Source organism: Ovis canadensis, chromosome 1, assembly GCF_042477335.2.
Source record: "Ovis canadensis isolate MfBH-ARS-UI-01 breed Bighorn chromosome 1, ARS-UI_OviCan_v2, whole genome shotgun sequence".
NCBI classification, from domain to species: Eukaryota; Metazoa; Chordata; class Mammalia; order Artiodactyla; family Bovidae; genus Ovis; species Ovis canadensis.
Window position 1 is genome coordinate 112,944,046 of NC_091245.1, and position 17,622 is coordinate 112,961,667.

Genomic DNA, 17,622 nt, shown 5'->3' on the forward strand with positions numbered 1-17,622 from the left:
AATCATGCATGGCCACAGAATTTTCAACACCTGGATGATCTAATATAGACACCGGTCAAGTTCCCGGGACTGGAGAAAGGAATGGCTACCCACTCCAGTATTCTTGCCTGGAGAACCCCAGGGGCAGAGGTGCCTGGCAGTCCACACTGCATGGGGTCGCAAAGAGTCAGACATGCCTGAGTGACTATCACAAGTCCCTGGGAACTTGGAAACCAGACACATATGCAGTGTGACCTGTCACAGAGCAGTGCAACCCTGACAGAGCTCTGGGGCAGGACCGAATTACCAGTGAGGACCAGACTTACAAGGCTTGAGTCTGGGATTTGGTGCTGCCTTCTCACACTACCATGGTAAAGAGGAGTGGTAACATCAAGTCTTCTTACAAGAGGGAGTCTATACACCTTGGTTGTGATGTTGACTCAGATTTTGCTGGACCTGCAATCCATGGTTCAGCTGTGTTTGACAGTGAGGGCTGGCTTGCTGGGTTCCATGACCTGGGACAGTGCAAATCAAAGCTAACAAGGAATAGCTTTTCAGGGCACTACAGGACTGGGGACTTTCAGCCAAACACAACATCACTGATTCTGGGGACAGAATGTGAAGTATCAATGTATCAGAAAGAAATTCATCTTGACATTTGGGTGAATGTTGCTTAGACATTAGGTACCAGCTGCACTCATTTGGGCATTAAAACTAAATATCACTTGGATCTCACTGCTTCTGTTTCTGAAAAAAACCAACAACTCTAGTTTAGTTGGAGTAGGCTATACTCAGCCTCTGTGCAAACCTAACACTGTCCTGGTAAACAGGAAGAGCATACCGCCTGGAGGCCACGAACTTGACCTTTCTCTGGGGTTGGAAGTTCATCCAGCTGTAGAAACCTCTGGGAAGGGATATCAGAAGATTGGGTCTTAACACAATTGCTCTGTGACCAGTAGGATTAACTACCCCTCCTGGGCTTCCAGGTGGTGCTAGCGGTAAAGAACCCACCTGCCAATGCAGGAGGCATAAAAGATGCAGGTTCGATCCCTGGCTCAGGAAGATCCCCTAGAGGAGGGCATGGCTACCCACTCTAGCATTCTTGCCTGGGAAATCTCATGGGCAGAGGAGACTGGCAGACTACAGTCCATGAGGAACCAAAGAGTTGGACTCAACTGAAGCGACTTAGCATGAACGCACACACCCCTGAACCCCAGTGATCAAAACAAAGGATGATCTACACAACAACTGTATTTTAAATGTTTAGAGAATTTCATATTACCTGGTCTCTGGTGAAATTGGTTATCTATCTAGTTATCAATGCCACATTCATGGAGCATTTTTAAATGCATTCACCTTGCATTTTTAAATCTATTTAACTGTTAAATGTACTAACCACCAAAATGAAACTGACCTTTGTGAAAATTGTTTTTAAAAAAGTAAAGACAAAACCTTCTCTCCAGGGTTTCTCAACCATAGCACTCTTGATGTTCTAGATCGCTCTGCATTTGGGGAAGGCGTCCTGTACTGTCCGGTGTTTCACAGCAGGAGCTGGGCTCTGCCCAGTAGTGCTCGTGTCACCCCATATCAACTGGTGTCTGCATTGGATGCATCAAGAGGCAGTCTTCACCTGGGGATCTGAGGATTTCTCCTGGTTCACTTCAGCTCAGTTCAGCCACTCAGTCGTGTCTGACTCTTTGTGACCCCATGAATGCAGCAGGCCAGGCCTCCCTGTCCATCACCAACTCCCGGAGTCCACCCAAACCCATGTCCATTGAGTTGGTGCTGCCATCCAACCATCTCATCCTCTGTCATCCCCTTCTCCTCCTGCCCTCAATCTTTCCCAGCATCAGGGTCTTTTCAAATGAGTCAGTTCTTCACATTAGGTGGCCAAAGTATTGGAGTTTCAGCTTCAACATCAGTTCTTCCAATGACACCCAGGACTGATCTCCTTTAGGATGGACTGGTTGGATCCCCTTGCAGTCCAAGGGACTCTCAAGAGTCTTCTCAACACCACAGTTCAAAAGCACCAATTCTTTGGTGCTCAGCTTTCTTTATAATCCAGCTCTCACTCTCATCCATACATGACCACTGGAAAACCCATAGCCTTGACTAGACCTGGTAGATCAGGTCAAATTTGAGCCAAGGTGGAGGACACTCAGCTAGTTGTCAGTAAATTGCTTGATGTTGTGTGAACCTACCCCAACACATAGATGTTGCAATTAGTACTAAAATTATTTTAGGGACACTGCCCTAAGGGATAAAGGACATGGCAGGTGTGACCTCAATCTTTTTTCCCTGCTGAATCTGAATAATAGTTATCTTTTCTGCTCTAAGATGTTTATGTTGAGGGCTTGATTGGATTGACCAATGATGGTAGGGTAGGAAAATTAAGGAATGGCATCCCCTGATCTTTAACTCCCTCAGGGAATCCAAAGAAAGAGGAGCAAACTTGTGTCTGGGACCCAAGACTTGAAGTTCCAAACTCAGAACATTTAAAATGGAAATCAACCCAAAGAAGGCATTATTTTAAAACGTCCTTTTAGGTCTCAGTCAATTTGCAAAATGAATTCAGAGAAACTCAGAACCACAAAGTGATGTAATTTATTCCCTTCTCTCTTTGATAGCATTCTATTTTTCCATCTCTGAGGGTCTGGGCTTAGGAGCTGGGTTCCACGTCTCACACCGCACAGCTCTCAGTGGTAGAACAGGAGCACAGCTGCCTCAGTGATCTCCCGGCTGGAGCTGTGACCCCAGTGAGTTCCATATCCATTCCAGTCAAAGAAGGAGAAATCTGCACACTTCAGGGGACTGCTCTCTGAAAAGTATTCTCCTCCACCGAGGCAGTGCTGGGGGACAGGGAGAAGACACAGTGAGGGGTTGGCTCTGGACACCAACAAGCTCTGAATCTTCTAATCAGAATCTTTAGTCTGTTCCTAGAATCTTTAGTCTGTTCCTACCTGGCTTTGTTCCCCCGTCCATAAAACCCACTCCTCCAGTAGACTCTGAAACAATGTACTTCTCTGAATTCCTTTTGAACCTCCCTCATATTAACCCTCAGGCCTGCTAGCCTACCTTTCCCCATAAACGCTTTTCCTCAGGGCTCTGGCCACACCTCACTATCTGGATGATGGCTCATCTTCATAAACCAGGGCCCCTTGTTTATGTGACTACCACAGGTGACACCTTATGAAGCTTGCCATCATGCGTTTATATCTCTATCCCAGTTCATCTGAGTCCCTTAATGACCCTGTCAGCTATGCATGTCTAGTATCTATTGCTAGTATCATACACTTCGAAAGAATCAGTTTTTGCAGGGGGACATGCAAATGGGGCTTTCCAAGTGTCCCAATGGTAAAGAATCTGCCTACCAATGCAGGAGACGCCAGAGACAGGAGTGGGATCCCTGGGTTGGGAAGATCCACTGCAGTAGGAAATGGCAACCCACCCTGATATTTCTGCCTGAAAAATTCCAAGGACAGAGGACAAAAATTCCATGCACAACTCATGGCACATGCAAATGGGCACAGATGCACGGGATAAGGCTCCATGGAAGCCAGAGTGGGGTAACACCCTACCCTCCAAAGCACACGTCTGTATTATCCTCTGAACATAAGCGAGAGGCCCTTCCACAAGGCCGTAGCTGCTGCCTCTTGACTGACACATGGACAAACTGATAATTGAAGGGGGAAGTGAAGATGTCCTTGACCTCAGGGTCACATTTCTCAGAGTGACAGGTGTGGGAGGAAAGTGCGCTAAGTGAACTTTATTATTCTTAGAGCTCTGACTCCCTCTTTCCCCTCCCCCTGAGGCAGAAAATGACCCTCAAAGACAGTCTCCAGTCACCCCAGCTATGGTGCTCTCTTCTACAAGACTGGGAAAGCAACAAAAATGTAAACCTCCTATAAGTTAATATGAATATTTGAGAATAACTTCATGACCTCACTATATGGAAATACTTCTTGAACACAATATAGAAGTACTAATCATACATGAGAATACAAACAAATTAGACTTCAGTACAGGAAATTATGTCCAGTGGTCAAAAGATAAAAGGTTTCAATTATGAAATAGGTCCTGAGGATATATTGTACAGAATGGTGACTAATACTATATTGTACATTGACGAGTTGTGAGAGAATAGATATTAATTTCTCATCACAAGAAAAAAAATTGTAACTACATATGCTTGTGGGTATGGACTAGATTTATTATACCAATCACATGCAATGTATAAAAATATAGAATTATTATGGTATAAACTTGAAATTAATATAATGTTAAATGTCAGTTGAATTTCAATTAAAAAGTGATAGTAACACTTTAAAAATTATGTTCATGAAATATCAGCAAAAGAGTAAAACTACAAGCCACGGAGAAGCATATCATCATACTCCACAGGGTGGGTGCCCTCTCGTGCACTCACATGGACAGGTCGTTGTCTGTGTTGTCCAGCAACTCACTTGCTCATCGTTGCAGCCAGTGACTTTCATTCCAGCACACGGGGCATTGCTCTCTCATGTTCACTGCCCGTTATATGAGAGTCGGATTCTCTAAGTGCAGACTTCCTCTCCTGGACCCAATCCTTCAGAGAATAAATTCTCTGGTAGGAAAACCTCTTGTTGTTTCTTGACAAGCCAAATTTGTCAGCCTGCTTGGCAAACAAACTGCCTGTGCAGCTGTCTCCTGGCCCTCTTGCCATTCTTCTGTAGGAACTGAGGCTCAGGAAACCAGCACAAGAAAATTCTGATACTCTGGCGACTGCTATGAACAATAAATTTCCTTGCCACACTGCCAGGAGTTTCCTGTTTACTGCCAGCATCTATGAAACTGTGAGTGGCTAACTCTTTAGCTTAGGAGAAAGGGAAAATCTTACACTCATCACTGCTCAAGAGTCACCAGGATAGACAGAAGAGATGGGCACACTGTTCTTTATCTCCATGACAGAGATCTGTTCAGCTTAAAAGTGTTCAAAATGAGAGGATCCTGGATTGGTTGATTACTTACCACCTGCTTCACCACAACTTTCTTAGATTTCCTTGCTGCTTCGAGGCAGGAAAGACCAGAAAGGGGCTTAGGTTCTGCTCTTGCAAAATGTCTCAGGAGGATGGGATGCTGGTAAAGGATGCAAATATAATTCTCTAACAGTCTGAAGCTGCTCACACCAGCCTTCCAGGCCATCATCTCCCAGTCCCTGCCCACTTCACCAGTTCATCACTGGACTGTGAAGCCACAAAGGTCAGGATGCTCTCGGGTAAGACTAGCTGACCATGATCTAGTACATGCTTGACACTTGCATTCTTCTGCTCAGCTAATTAAAAATAAAAAGTATCATTACTTCTACTGTGACCTTTGGACTTGAGAGGATGGGGGACTAGACAAGGTTGCTCATTGCCACAACCCTCACCAGCTCCTTCTGGAAACCCCGAGGCCAAGGCAATTGGAGCAGGAGCAACTAGAAGGAAGCGCAGTCTTCTCCACAGCTCCCCTGAGCTCCCTGAGCTCCCTCAGCCACCCAGAGGCATAGAGTGGGGCCCCAGGACATGCACTAGCTTCAGATCAGATCCAGAGAGGCCAGGCAATCCGCACCCAGATCACAGTTCTGTCAGCTGCAAAATGTGACTTCTCTGCATCTGCATGACTCCCTCTCTGGGCCAGAACATCACCAGCTCCTACCCAACTCTGCTCTCTCTGCTCCACCTGGGTGAACACCTGCATGAGCTGAAGAAGCAGCGGCTCCTGAGTGACTTACCTGCACTCGGACCTCTGGTGGCCACAGAAAGGAACAGCAGGAAGCAGAATCGGGGCCGTGTCAGGGACATGCAGACGGTTAGTCCATCCATTCTCTTGCCTTCATTTTGTTCCGTCAACTTCCTAGTAAGGAAAACTCAACAGAAAGTGATGGCTTTCTAGGCATTCTGGAACCTCCTGGAAATGCCCCCACTCCATCCAACCCTACAAAGCCTTACGGGGCCGTGAGTTTTTCTCTGAATCTCTCCATCCCTGAGACCAAGACCAGGGAGCTGGAATTGTGGTTCCTCACACACCTGGATCTTGTCTCAGACTCAGAACAGATTCGTCACTTCACAGAGAGCTCCCTCCTTCCGTCCTCACAGATGAAGGAGCAGAGAGTACCCTGCCAGGTGGAGACTTAGAGCACTGCCTCTGCAGAGAGTCTGAGGTGGGTGAAATGCTGAGCCTCTGGGGAGAGCAAAGGGTGGGCCCTGCCTATCGCAGCCCACATTGGGCTGCAGGCCCCACCCTCGAGCTGTCCCTCCTTGAAGGTTCCTGAGGCTCGGCCCCGGCAATGAGAAGGATTGTGTAACTGTCTGGAGGGGCAGGAGGCAGCACTCGTGGTCACACAGGTGACACTCACCATGAGGGGGGCGAGCCCTGCAGGGTCAGAGCACACACAGTGTTCCTGTCCATAACAGACTCCGGATGGACGGGACCTCATGGTTCTTCCCTGCAGCCTGTCCTGCTTCCACCTGAGTCAGATGCTCCAGGGCCTCACACACCACCATCAGGTCATCATCCTTCCAGTCTCTTCTGAAACTTCTCCATGAAGCCCGCCCTGACACCCCCACCCCAGGCAAGGCTGACGGATGCTTCACTGTCCTACTACTGGACTTTCTCCAACCCCTAACTGTGGCACGTCACACTGCATGTATTTCTTTTATTTACTCTTGGGTTAGAAATAATTGAAAATTTACAGAACAGTGCCAAAATAACAATATTACTAAAAAGAGTCCATATAGTTTCTACCTAAATTCGTCTTTGTTTTGAAAAATAAATATTCACAGGAAATGTTTACAGGGTGGAGGAGGATTAGTAAGAATGTGAATTATATTTTTTCATATTTCATCCCGTTTGCTTTATCATGTATTCCTTCTCTCTAAATGCACACACAAACTCACAGACTCATGCGCTTCCTTCTAGATGCTCCTGCGAGTCCTCCCATAGCAGCACCACCCCCACCCGCCTCACCTGCGCCGCCATGATCTGAGGTCTGGGGAGGGCGGCTGGCCTGGCCTCTGCAGCTCCACACCTCATATCTCCGGTACATTCATTTTGTACCAGAAACAATTTTGAGAAAGTATTCTGTTGCGACAGAGCCTTCCTTGCTCCTGGAGGAGTGGCCACCCCAACACACACCCACCTGTGCCACAGAGCAGGAGGCCCAGTCAGCTGCCCGAGCCACAGAGAGCCCGCTCCCAACATACTGCAGTGTTTTTATGTTTCAAAGGTCATACGTCCTCATTCACTCACCCAGCCCTTCAAGTACCTTCTACTCTCTCAGTGCCGGGGCCAGACCACAGGGGTTTCCTGCTGCAGGAATTGGGGGCTGAGAACAGCAAGAGGGATAGTAGTCTGGGGATGGGGTTACCATTCTCTACTTTGTGGAGAGGCTCACTCAGATGCACTGGGATTCTTCACTCTGCCTCACCCTGCCTTTTTAGGGCAAATAACACAGCAGAACCAGGTGGGTATTTTAGCATACATGTATAAAAAGAATTCTAATTTGCAAAAGAAAGAGAGAAAGACAGGCAGAGAGATCATACATCACAGAGTTCCTGAGGCTTTTCTTCATTGCTTTCTTTTTGTCCTGGTCCTTATCTTTCTGAATTGGCATATAGCAACTCAGGTGTTGGCACTTTCCTCTTTGCCTCAGGGTTCCATGTGTGGAGGACACAGGCTAAGATAAAAAGCATCAGAAGCGGTCCTGGAAACAGGCTGTCAGGATGGGCTTTAGAGTCACATTTCTCATATACCTGAAAGGAACAGTGACCCACTGCTGCCGGTCAGTGGGATTATGAGAACGCCTGGCACTTCCCTCTCCACTTTTCCTTTCCCATTTTGTGCCCTTGTGCCCTGTAGGTCAATTTCTCTCATCTCTGAACTTTCTGTGGACCAGAAGTTAGGAATCAGGGAGAGAAGCTAGGAAGGAAACTGTAGAAGCAGCAAGGAACTTTAGAGCACTGGCCATGAAGAGGAGCTGGGGAAAGCGAGGGAGATGCTAGGAGGTGGGGATTGCTGCCCCCTCCTGTCCTTACAGTACCGGACAACCTCAACTGGGGAGACGCGGAAGAGTCTGTGGCTGGACTGTGTGTGGGAACATGCTGGAAATGTTTACAGGGTGGAGGAATGCTCAGTTCAGTTCAGTCGCTCAGTCGTGTCCAACTCTTTTCGACCTCATGGACTGCAGCACACCAGGCCTCCCTGTCCATCACCAACACCTGGAGTTTACTCAAACTCATGTGCATTGTGTCAGTGATGCCATCCGACCATCTCATCTTCTGTCGTCCCCTTCTCCTCCAGCCTTCAATCTTTCGCAGCATCAAGGTCTTTTCCAATGAGTCAGTTCTTCTCATCAGGTGGCCAAAGTATTGGAGTTTCAGCTTCAGCATCAGTCCTTCCAATGAATATTCAGGATTGATTTCCTTTAGGATGGACTGGTTGGATCTCCTTGCTATCCAAGGGACTCTCAAGAGTCTTCTACAATACCACACTTCAAAACCATCAGTTCTTCAGCGCTCAACTTTCTTTATAGTCCAACTCTCACATCCATACATGACTACTGGAAAAACAGTAGCTATGGCTAGATGGACCTTTGTCAGCAAAGAAATGTCTCTGCTTTTTACTATACTGCCCAGGTTTTTCATAACTTTCCTTCCAAGGAGCAAGTGTCTTTTAATTCCATGGCTGCAGTCACTGTCTGCAGTGATTTTGGGGCCCCCAAAATAAAGTCCCTCACTGTTTCCATTGTTTCCCCATCTATCTGCCATGTAGTGATGGGACCAGATGGCATGATTTTGCTTTTCTGAATGTTGAGTTTTAAGCCAACTTTTTCACTCTCTTTCACTTTCATAAGAGGCTCTTCAGTCCTTCTTTGCTTTCTGCCCTAAGTGTGGTGTTATCTGTATATCTGAGTTTATTGATATTTCCCTGGCAATCTTGATTCTAGCTTGTGCTTCATCCAGTCCAGCATTTCTCATGGCATACTCTTCATATAAGTTAAATAAGCAGGGTGACAATATACAGCCTTGACGGACTCCTTTCCTTATTTGGAACCAGTCTGTTGTTCTATGTCCATTTCTAACTGTTGCTTCCTGACCTGCATACAGGTTTCTCAGGAGGCAGGTCAGGTGGTCTGGTATTCCCATCTCTTGAAGAATTTTCCATAGTTTGTTGTGATCCTCACAGTCAAATGTTAGTAAGAATGTAAAACAGTAAATAAATATTTGATTATGAGAGAGTATTGTTTTTTGTGAATTTAGATTCATCACCAATCACCAGTCCATAACAGCATAATTCAAAATGTACTTTAGGAAAAAAAAATTGTCAGTCTGTGTCTGTGTGAGAGAGAATAGTGTGACTTAAAGCTGCCCCATTCCAAACTTGCATCCAGTCCAGCTTCTCCCTGTGAACTATTTAGGATTTATTGTTAAAAAAAAAAAAATACCTCATTGTAAAAAAATTAATACATATACAGAAAAGGATTAAAAGCATAGACAGTTTAATGAATTATGAAAGTAATTACCTATAAATTCAACATCCCGCTTAAGTAACAAAAGTTTCTTTCTTACACGACTGCCAAAGATGGCAGAGGGGCAGGTCCTGGTGTTTGATAGCTGAGGCCATCTCCTGGCCTACCTGGCAGCCCCCCTGGCCAAGAAGGTAGTTCTGGGCCAGAAGGTGGTATTCCTGCACTGCTTGGGAATCAGTATTTCCTGGCAGTTTCTACAGAAACAAGTTGAAGTGCCTGGCCTTCCTCCGCAAGCAGATGGACGTCAACCCCTCCCAAATCCGAACACCCAACTGCATCTTCTGGCTGACAGTGTGAGACATGGTACCCCCAAGACCAGGCAAGGCCAGGCCACTCTGGACCACCTCAAGGAACTTGATGGGATCCCACCACCCAATGACATGAAAAGTGGACAGTGATCCCTGCCATCCTCAAGGTGACGTCTTGACATCTATGTCCATCTGACACCTATGTGCAAGTTTTCCTGCCTAGGGCACCTGGCTCACGAGGCTGACTGGAAGTACGAGGCAGTAGCAGCCACCCTGGAGGAGAAGAGAAAGAAGAAGAGCAACATCCATTAGTGGGGAGGGGGACGGGGAAGCAGCTCAGAAGGCTACAGAAGCAAACTGAAAAGAACATAGAGAAGAAAACTGACAAATTCACAGAGGCCCTCAAGACCCAGGGATTCCTAGCCTGAGACCCGTAAAATGACTGCTGAGTTTTCAGGAGAAAAGAAACAGAAGCTTGCCAGGGCTCCAAACATATTCCTTCCAGATGACAAATCTCTTCTGAGCCATATCCTTCAAGATGATTTGCAGATAATGAAACCCACAACAGATCGAAGAAGGTAACTGGGGGCTGACCACAAGCAGGTGGGCTCCAGACCAGTTGGAGAAGGTTGATGATGTTGAGTCCCATTTACCCCCACCAACAACCAGTTAGAAGAGAGTCCACCTGTTGATCTAGCTACAGCAACCCTCTTACCCATCTTGCCTTTAAACATTTTTCTCTGAAAGCCAGTAGGGAGCTCAGTTCAGTTCAGTCACTCAGTTGTGTCCGACTCTTTGTGACCCTAAGAATCGCAGCACACCAGGCCTCCCTGTCCATCACCATCTCCCGGAGTTCACTCAGACTCACGTCCATAGAGTCTGTGATGCCATCCAGCCATCTCATCCTCAGTCGTCCCCCTCTCCTCCTGCCCCCAATCCCTCCCAGCATCAGAGTCTTTTCCAATGAGTCAACTCTTTGCATGAGGTGGCCAAAGTACTGGAGCTTCAGCTTTAGCATCATTCCTTCCAAAGAAATCCCAGGGCTGATCTCCTTCAGAATGGACTGGTTGGATCTCCTTGCAGTCCAAGGGACTCTCAAGAGTCTTCTCCAACACCACAGTTCAAAAGCATCAATTCTTCGGTGCTCAGCCTTCTTCACAGTACAACTCTCACGTCCATACATGACTACTGGAAAAACCATAGCCTTGACTAGACGGACCTTAATAGCAAAGTAATGTCTCTGCTTTTGAATATACTATCTAGGTTGGTCATAACTTTTCTTCCAAGGAGTAAGTGTCTTTTAATTTCATGGCTGCAGTCACCATCTGCAGTGATTTTGGAGCCCCAAAAAATAAAGTCTGACACTGTTTCCACTGTTTCCCCATCTATTTCCCATGAAGTGATTGGACCAGACGCCATGATCTTCGTTTTCTGAATGTTGAGCTTTAAGCCAACTTTTTCGCTCTCCTCCTTCACTTTCAGGATTTGAGCACTAGCTACCCAAACTCCTTGCTTGAGTCTTCAGTAAATTCTGCACTTTCCTTCACCACAATCCCACATCAGTAGCTTGGCTTTACACATCTAGCAGATTCAAGCTGGGATTTGTAGCAACCTGACATAAAGAGAGAGAAATAAGGCAAGAGGTAACAAAAAGGAGTAAGAAAGAAGGGATAAAAGAGAAGGATGGAAATCTGGAATGAACTAGTAAGGGGGAAAGATTTATTAGGGAGGTGGAAAAAAGAGAAGGTACTGGAAAAAGGCAAACACAGCTGACCCATGAGCAAAACTGGTTTGAACTGTGCTCGTCCACTTATATGTTGGATTTTTCCAATATTAAATCACATCAGTTCAGTTCAGTTCAGTTCAGTCGCTCAGTCATGTCTGACTCTTTGCAACCCCATGAATCACAGCACGCCAGGCCTCCCTGTCCATCATCATCTCCCGGAGTTCGCTCAGACTCACGTCCATCCAGTCCGTGATGCCATCCAGCCATCTCATCCTCGGTCATCCCCTTCTCCTCCTGCTCCCATAGTACTGCACAATTCATGAAGATCCCCTGGAGAAGGGATAAGCTACCCACTCCAGTATTCTTGCATGGAGAATTCTCATGGACAGAGGTGCCTGATGGGCTACAGTCCATGGGGTCACAAAGAGTCGGACATGACTGAGATACTAAGCACAGCACAGCACACAATTCATGACTTGTTGAATCTGCAGATGTGGAACACAGACCCAGAGGAACTGCAGATATGAAGCAACTATGGGTACAAATGACCAACTATAAGTTATATGTGGATTTTAGACTGTTTGGAGGATTGGTGACCACAATCCACACATTGTTCTAGGGTCAACTGTACATTAACCATCGTTGACCAACCACCATACAAATCAGGTTTAGTCAAGAACAACCACAGGGCTTTCACTTCACCTTCCAACAAGATAGCTGCTGCTCAACTCAGAGCAAACACCGGTGGCCTCAGCTGTGGCTGCAGAACTCACCTGAGGAGACACCGGACCACCTCTTCTCACAGTCTTGCCATCACACCTATACATAGAATTCTGTGTATGAGCAATGTGCATTCATCTACATATGTGGACCTTAGCAAATCTGCCAGAGATATTCTCAATGAAGGATTTGGTTTGGTGTTGTCACGATGTGAAAATAAAATGACGCACTGACAAGGCATGGTCAGCACCCGAATCATCTAATACACAGGTCATGTTCCTGGCAGCTTGCAGACCAAATACATACACTGTATGATCGATCACAGAACAATGCAACACTGACAACACTCTGGGAACAGAATTAAATTACAAATGGGAGCCAGATTTGTCAAAGTTTGAATGTGAGTTTGGTAGTCCCTTCTCACACTAACATCGTAAAGAAAAATGCTAAAATCAAGTCTTCTTACAAGACAGTATGTTTGTGATGTTGACTAGGATTTTGATGAACCTGCAATCCATGATTCAACAGTCTTTGACTGTGAGGTCTGGCTTTTGGATTCCAGCCCATGACCTGGGACCGTGCCAAATCCAAGCTGACAAGGGATAACTTTACAATGCATTACAGACTGGGGACATCCAGCTACAAGCTCTGGTGTGATTCTGTGGACAGAATTTGGAGGATCAATTTATCAGAAAGAAATTTATCTTGACACTTGGGTGAATCTTGCTTGGGCACTATGTACCAGCTGGACTTATTTGAACATCGCAGATAATATCAATCAGAACCCACTGCTTCTGTTTCTGCAAAAACCAACAATTCTAGTTCAGTTGGAATGGGCTACATTCAGACTCTGCCTCAGAGATCTTCAGTCATGTTAATGAAGTTAGAATCTGCCTTGAAATGAGAGGATTGAAACTTTCAAGCCCATTCACCCTGACTCTCCTGAAGAGAAGAGGGTTGGAAGGTTGAATCAATTTCCCTAGTTGTTGCAGTCCTTTAATGCACCGGAACCTGGTGGTCCGGAGTCGACCAATATGAAAGTAAAGGAGAGAGAAAGAGGCTGATATTCCTTGGATTATGCAGAAAGCCAATAAAGCCCCTGACACGGGACTTGCTCTGTTCACGGAGGCCTCAGGCACCCTCTTGATGGAGTGAAGACACACAGCGCCCTCTCGAGAGGGTCTTAGAAGCCAGGGCAGGAATGTGAACTCAGAGGGCCTCTGTGCTCCAAGGGATCAGCCTGAAAAAGAGAGGGAGAGAGAGAGAGAAAGAAAGACACTGCGATCAGAGCTCTGATGGAGCAAAGGTGTTTTAATTAACATGGTGTGTGTATATATACTGTCTTAAAAGTTGTTATTCTTAGCAAAGATAAAGATTAAAGTTCCAGACTTACAAAACATAGGCAATCCATATTAAAGAGAGAGATTTGTAAACAATCACTTTTACCGTAAGGTTCATAGGGAGAAAGAAGATGCTTATCACTGTATAGAAAAACTAATGAAGGAAATGCCTGGTTTCTTCCGCCCCTGGGAGAAGCTTTCCTAAGAAGGAGCAGAGAATTCCTGACAGAAATGAAACAGCACACAGGAAGCCTCCTGTTAAAAGTATCCTGACACCTAGTCAATGATTTAATCAAACCTGTCTGTGTAAAACCCCCAAAAGATATGGTTTAGAGAGCTTCTTTGCAATAGGAATGAAAACTGACCTTTTCCAGTCCTGTGGCCATTGCTGAGTTTTCCAAATTTGCTGGCATATTGAGTGCAGCACTTTCACAACATCATCTTTCAGGATTTGAAACAGCTCAACTGGAATGCCATCACCTCCACTAGCTTTGTTCATAGTGATGCTTTCTAAGGCCCACTTGACTTCACATTCCAAGATGTCTGGCTCTAGATGAGTGATCACATCATCATGATTATCTGGGTCGTGAAGATCTTTTTTGTACAGTTCTTCCATGTATTCTTGCCACCTCTTCTTAATATCTTCTGCTTATGTTAGGGCCATACCATTGCTGTCCTTTATCGAGCCCATCTTTGCATGAAATGTTCCCTTGCTAGCTCTAATTTTCTTAAAGAGGTCTCTAGTCTTTCCCCTTCTGTTCTTTTCCTCTGTTTCTTTGCATTGATTGCTGAAGAAGGCTTTCTTATCTCTTCTTGCTATTCTTTGGAACTCTGCATTCAGATGCTTATATCTTTTCTTTTCTCCTTTGCTTTTTGCCTCTCTTCTTTTCACAGCTATTTGTAAGGCCTCCCCAGACAGCCATTTTGCTTTTTTGCATTTCTTTTCCATGGGGATGGTCTTGATCCCTGTCTCCTGTACAATGTCACAAACCTCAGTCCAGAGTTCATCAGGCACTCTATCTATCAGATCTAGGCCCTTAAATCTATTTCTCGCTTCCACTGTATAATCATAAGGGATTTGATTTAGGTCATACCTGAATGATCTAGCGGTTTTCCCTACTCTCTTCAATTTGAGTCTGAATTTGGTAATAAGGAGTTCATGATCTGAGCTTCAGTCAGCTTCCAGTCTTGTTTTTGCTGACTGTATAGAGCTTCTCCATCTTTGGCTACAAAGAATATAATCAATCTGATTTCGGTGTTGACCATCTGGTGATGTCCATGTGTAGAGTCTTCTCTTGTGTTGTTGGAAGAAGGTGTTTGCTATGACCAGTGCATTTTCTTGGCAAAACTCTATTAGTCTTTGCCCTGCTTCATTCCGCATTCCAAGGCCAAATTTGCCTGTTACTCCAGGTGTTTCTTAACTTCCTACTTTTGCATTCCAGTCCCCTATAATGAAAAGGACATCTTTTTTGGGTGTTAGTTCTAAAAGGTCTTGTAGGTCCTCACAAAACTGTTCAACTTCAGTTTCTTCAGCATTACTGGTTGGGGCATAGACTTGAATAACTGTGATATTGAATGGGTTGCCTTGGAGACGAACAGAGATCATTCTGTCATTTTTGAGATTGCATCCAAGTACTGCATTTTGGACTCTCTTGTTGACCATGATGGCTACTCCATTTCTTCTGAGGGATTCCTGCCTGCAGTAGTAGATATAATGGTCATCTGAGTTAAATTCACCCATTCCAGTCCATTTTAGTTTGCTGATTCCTAGAATGTCGACGTTCACCCTTGCCATCGCATGTTTGACCACTTCCAATTTGCCTTGATTCATGGACCTGACATTCCAGGTTCCTATGCAATATTGCTCTTTACAGCATCAGATCTTGCTTCTATTGCCAGTCACATCCACAACTGGGTATTGTTTTTGCTTTGGCTCCATCCCTTCATTCTTTCTGGAGTTATTTCTCCACTGATCTCCAGTGGCATATTGGGCAGCTAATGACCTGGGGAGTTCCTCTTTTGGTATCCTATCATTTTGCCTTTTCATACTGTTGATGGGGTTTTCAAGGCAAGAATATTGAAGTGGCTTGCCATTCCCTTCTCCAGTTGACCACATTCTGTCAGACCTCTCCACCATGACCCGCCCATCTTGGGTTGCCCCACAGGAATGGCTCGGTTTCATAGCGTTAGACAAGGCTGTGGTCCTAGTGTGATGAGATTGACTAGTTTTCTGTGACTATGGTTTCAGTGTGTCTGCCCTCTGATGCCCTCTTGCAACACCTACCATCTTACTTGGGTTTCTCTTACCTTGGGCGTGGGATATCTCTTCACGGCTGCTCCAGCAAAGCACATCCGCTGCTCCTTACCTTGGATGAGGAGTATCCACATGCTGGCAAAGTAATGCTCAAAATTCTCCAAGCCAGGCTTCAGCAATACATGAACCGTGAACTCCCTGATGTTCAAGCTGGTTTTAGAAAAGGCAGAGGAACCAGAGATCAAATTTCCAACATCCGCTGGATTATGGAAAAAGCAGGAGAGTTCCAGAAAAACAACTATTTCTGCTTTATTGACTATGCCAAAGCCTTTGACTGTGTGGATCACAATCAACTGTGGAAAATTCTGAAAGAGATGGGAATACCAGACCACCTAACCTGCCTCTTGAGAAATCTGTATGCAGGTCAGGAAGCAACAGTTAGAACTGGACATGGAACAACAGACTGGTTCCAAATAGGAAAAGGAGTCCGTCAAGGCTGTATATTGTCACCCTGCTTATTTAACTTCTATGCAGAGTACATCATGAGAAATGCTGGACTGGAAGAAACACAAGCTGGAATCAAGATTGCTGGGAGAAATATCAATAACCTCAGATATGCAGATGACACCACCCTTATGGCAGAAAGTGAAGAGGAACTCAAAAGCCTCTTGATGAACGTGAAAGAGGAGAGTGAAAAAGTTGGCTTAAAGCTCAACATTCAGAAAACGAAGATCATGGCGTCTGGTCCAATCACTTCATGGGAAATAGATGGGGAAACAGTGGAAACAGTGTCAGACTTTATTTTTTGGGGCTCCAAAATCACTGCAGATGGTGACTGCAGCCATGAAATTAAAAGACACTTACTCCTTGGAAGAAAAGTTATGACCAACCTAGATAGTATATTCAAAAGCAGAGACATTACTTTGCTATTAAGGTCCGTCTAGTCAAGGCTATGGTTTTTCCAGTAGTCATGTATGGATGTGAGAGTTGTACTGTGAAGAAGGCTGAGCGCCGAAGAATTGATGCTTTTGAACTGTGGTGTTGGAGAAGACTCTTGAGAGTCCCTTGGACTGCAAGGAGATCCAACCAGTCCATTCTGAAGGAGATCAGCCCTGGGATTTCTTTGGAAGGAATGATGCTAAAGCTGAAGCTCCAGTACTTTGGCCAACTCATGCAAAGAGTTGACTCATTGGAAAAGACTCTGATGCTGGGAGGGATTGGGGGCAGGAGGAGAAAGGGACGACCGAGGATGAGATGGCTGGATGGCATCACGGACTCTATGGACGTGAGTCTGAGTGAACTCCGGGAGATGGTGATGAACCAGGAGGCCTGGCGTGCTGCGATTCATGGGGTCGCAAAGAGTCAGACACGACTGAGCGACTGAACTGAACTGAGAGGGCTTCAGGTTTGGTGAATATGTGGAGATTGGGAAGAAATGCTTCAGGGCAAGGAAGCTCTGGGCCCTTCACCTGAACTGGCTCCAGCTGTCTCTTCCATCTGGCTATTCCTGAATTATACCCTTTTCTAATAAACTCATCATCTAGTAGATAAAATGTTTCATTGAGTTTTCTGAGCCACTCTAGCAATTTAATTGAACCCAAGGAGGGATTCACTGGAACCTCCAATCTACAGCCAGTCAGTCAAACCACAGGTGACAATCTGGACTTGCAACCGGTATCTGGAGTAGGGGATTCAAGGGACAGACTTGTAGAACTGAGCCCTTCACATGGCGATCTGACGTTGTCTCCTGGTAGACTGGGTCAAAATGGAGTTGAGTTGTAGGACATCCCACTAGGTGTCAGTGAATT

General features: G+C 45.6%; 1 long non-coding RNA gene and 3 pseudogenes across 1 annotated transcript; 3 read left to right on the plus strand and 1 right to left on the minus strand.

Moving 5' to 3' along the window:
* Positions 1 to 347: 347 nt before the first annotated feature.
* LOC138438455 (voltage-dependent anion-selective channel protein 2 pseudogene) lies at positions 348 to 915 on the plus strand (annotated as a pseudogene).
* Positions 916 to 2,593: 1,678 nt separating this feature from the next.
* Positions 2,594 to 7,050, minus strand: LOC138430129 (uncharacterized). Its single transcript, XR_011253016.1, has 4 exons — positions 6,967 to 7,050; positions 5,732 to 5,853; positions 4,987 to 5,094; positions 2,594 to 2,828 (listed from the first exon to the last, which is right to left on the minus strand). It is a non-coding gene; the product is annotated as an uncharacterized lncRNA (long non-coding RNA).
* Positions 7,051 to 9,579: 2,529 nt separating this feature from the next.
* On the plus strand, positions 9,580 to 10,202 carry LOC138438609 (large ribosomal subunit protein uL13 pseudogene; annotated as a pseudogene).
* Positions 10,203 to 10,212: 10 nt separating this feature from the next.
* On the plus strand, positions 10,213 to 13,124 carry LOC138438758 (voltage-dependent anion-selective channel protein 2-like; annotated as a pseudogene).
* Positions 13,125 to 17,622: the final 4,498 nt, after the last annotated feature.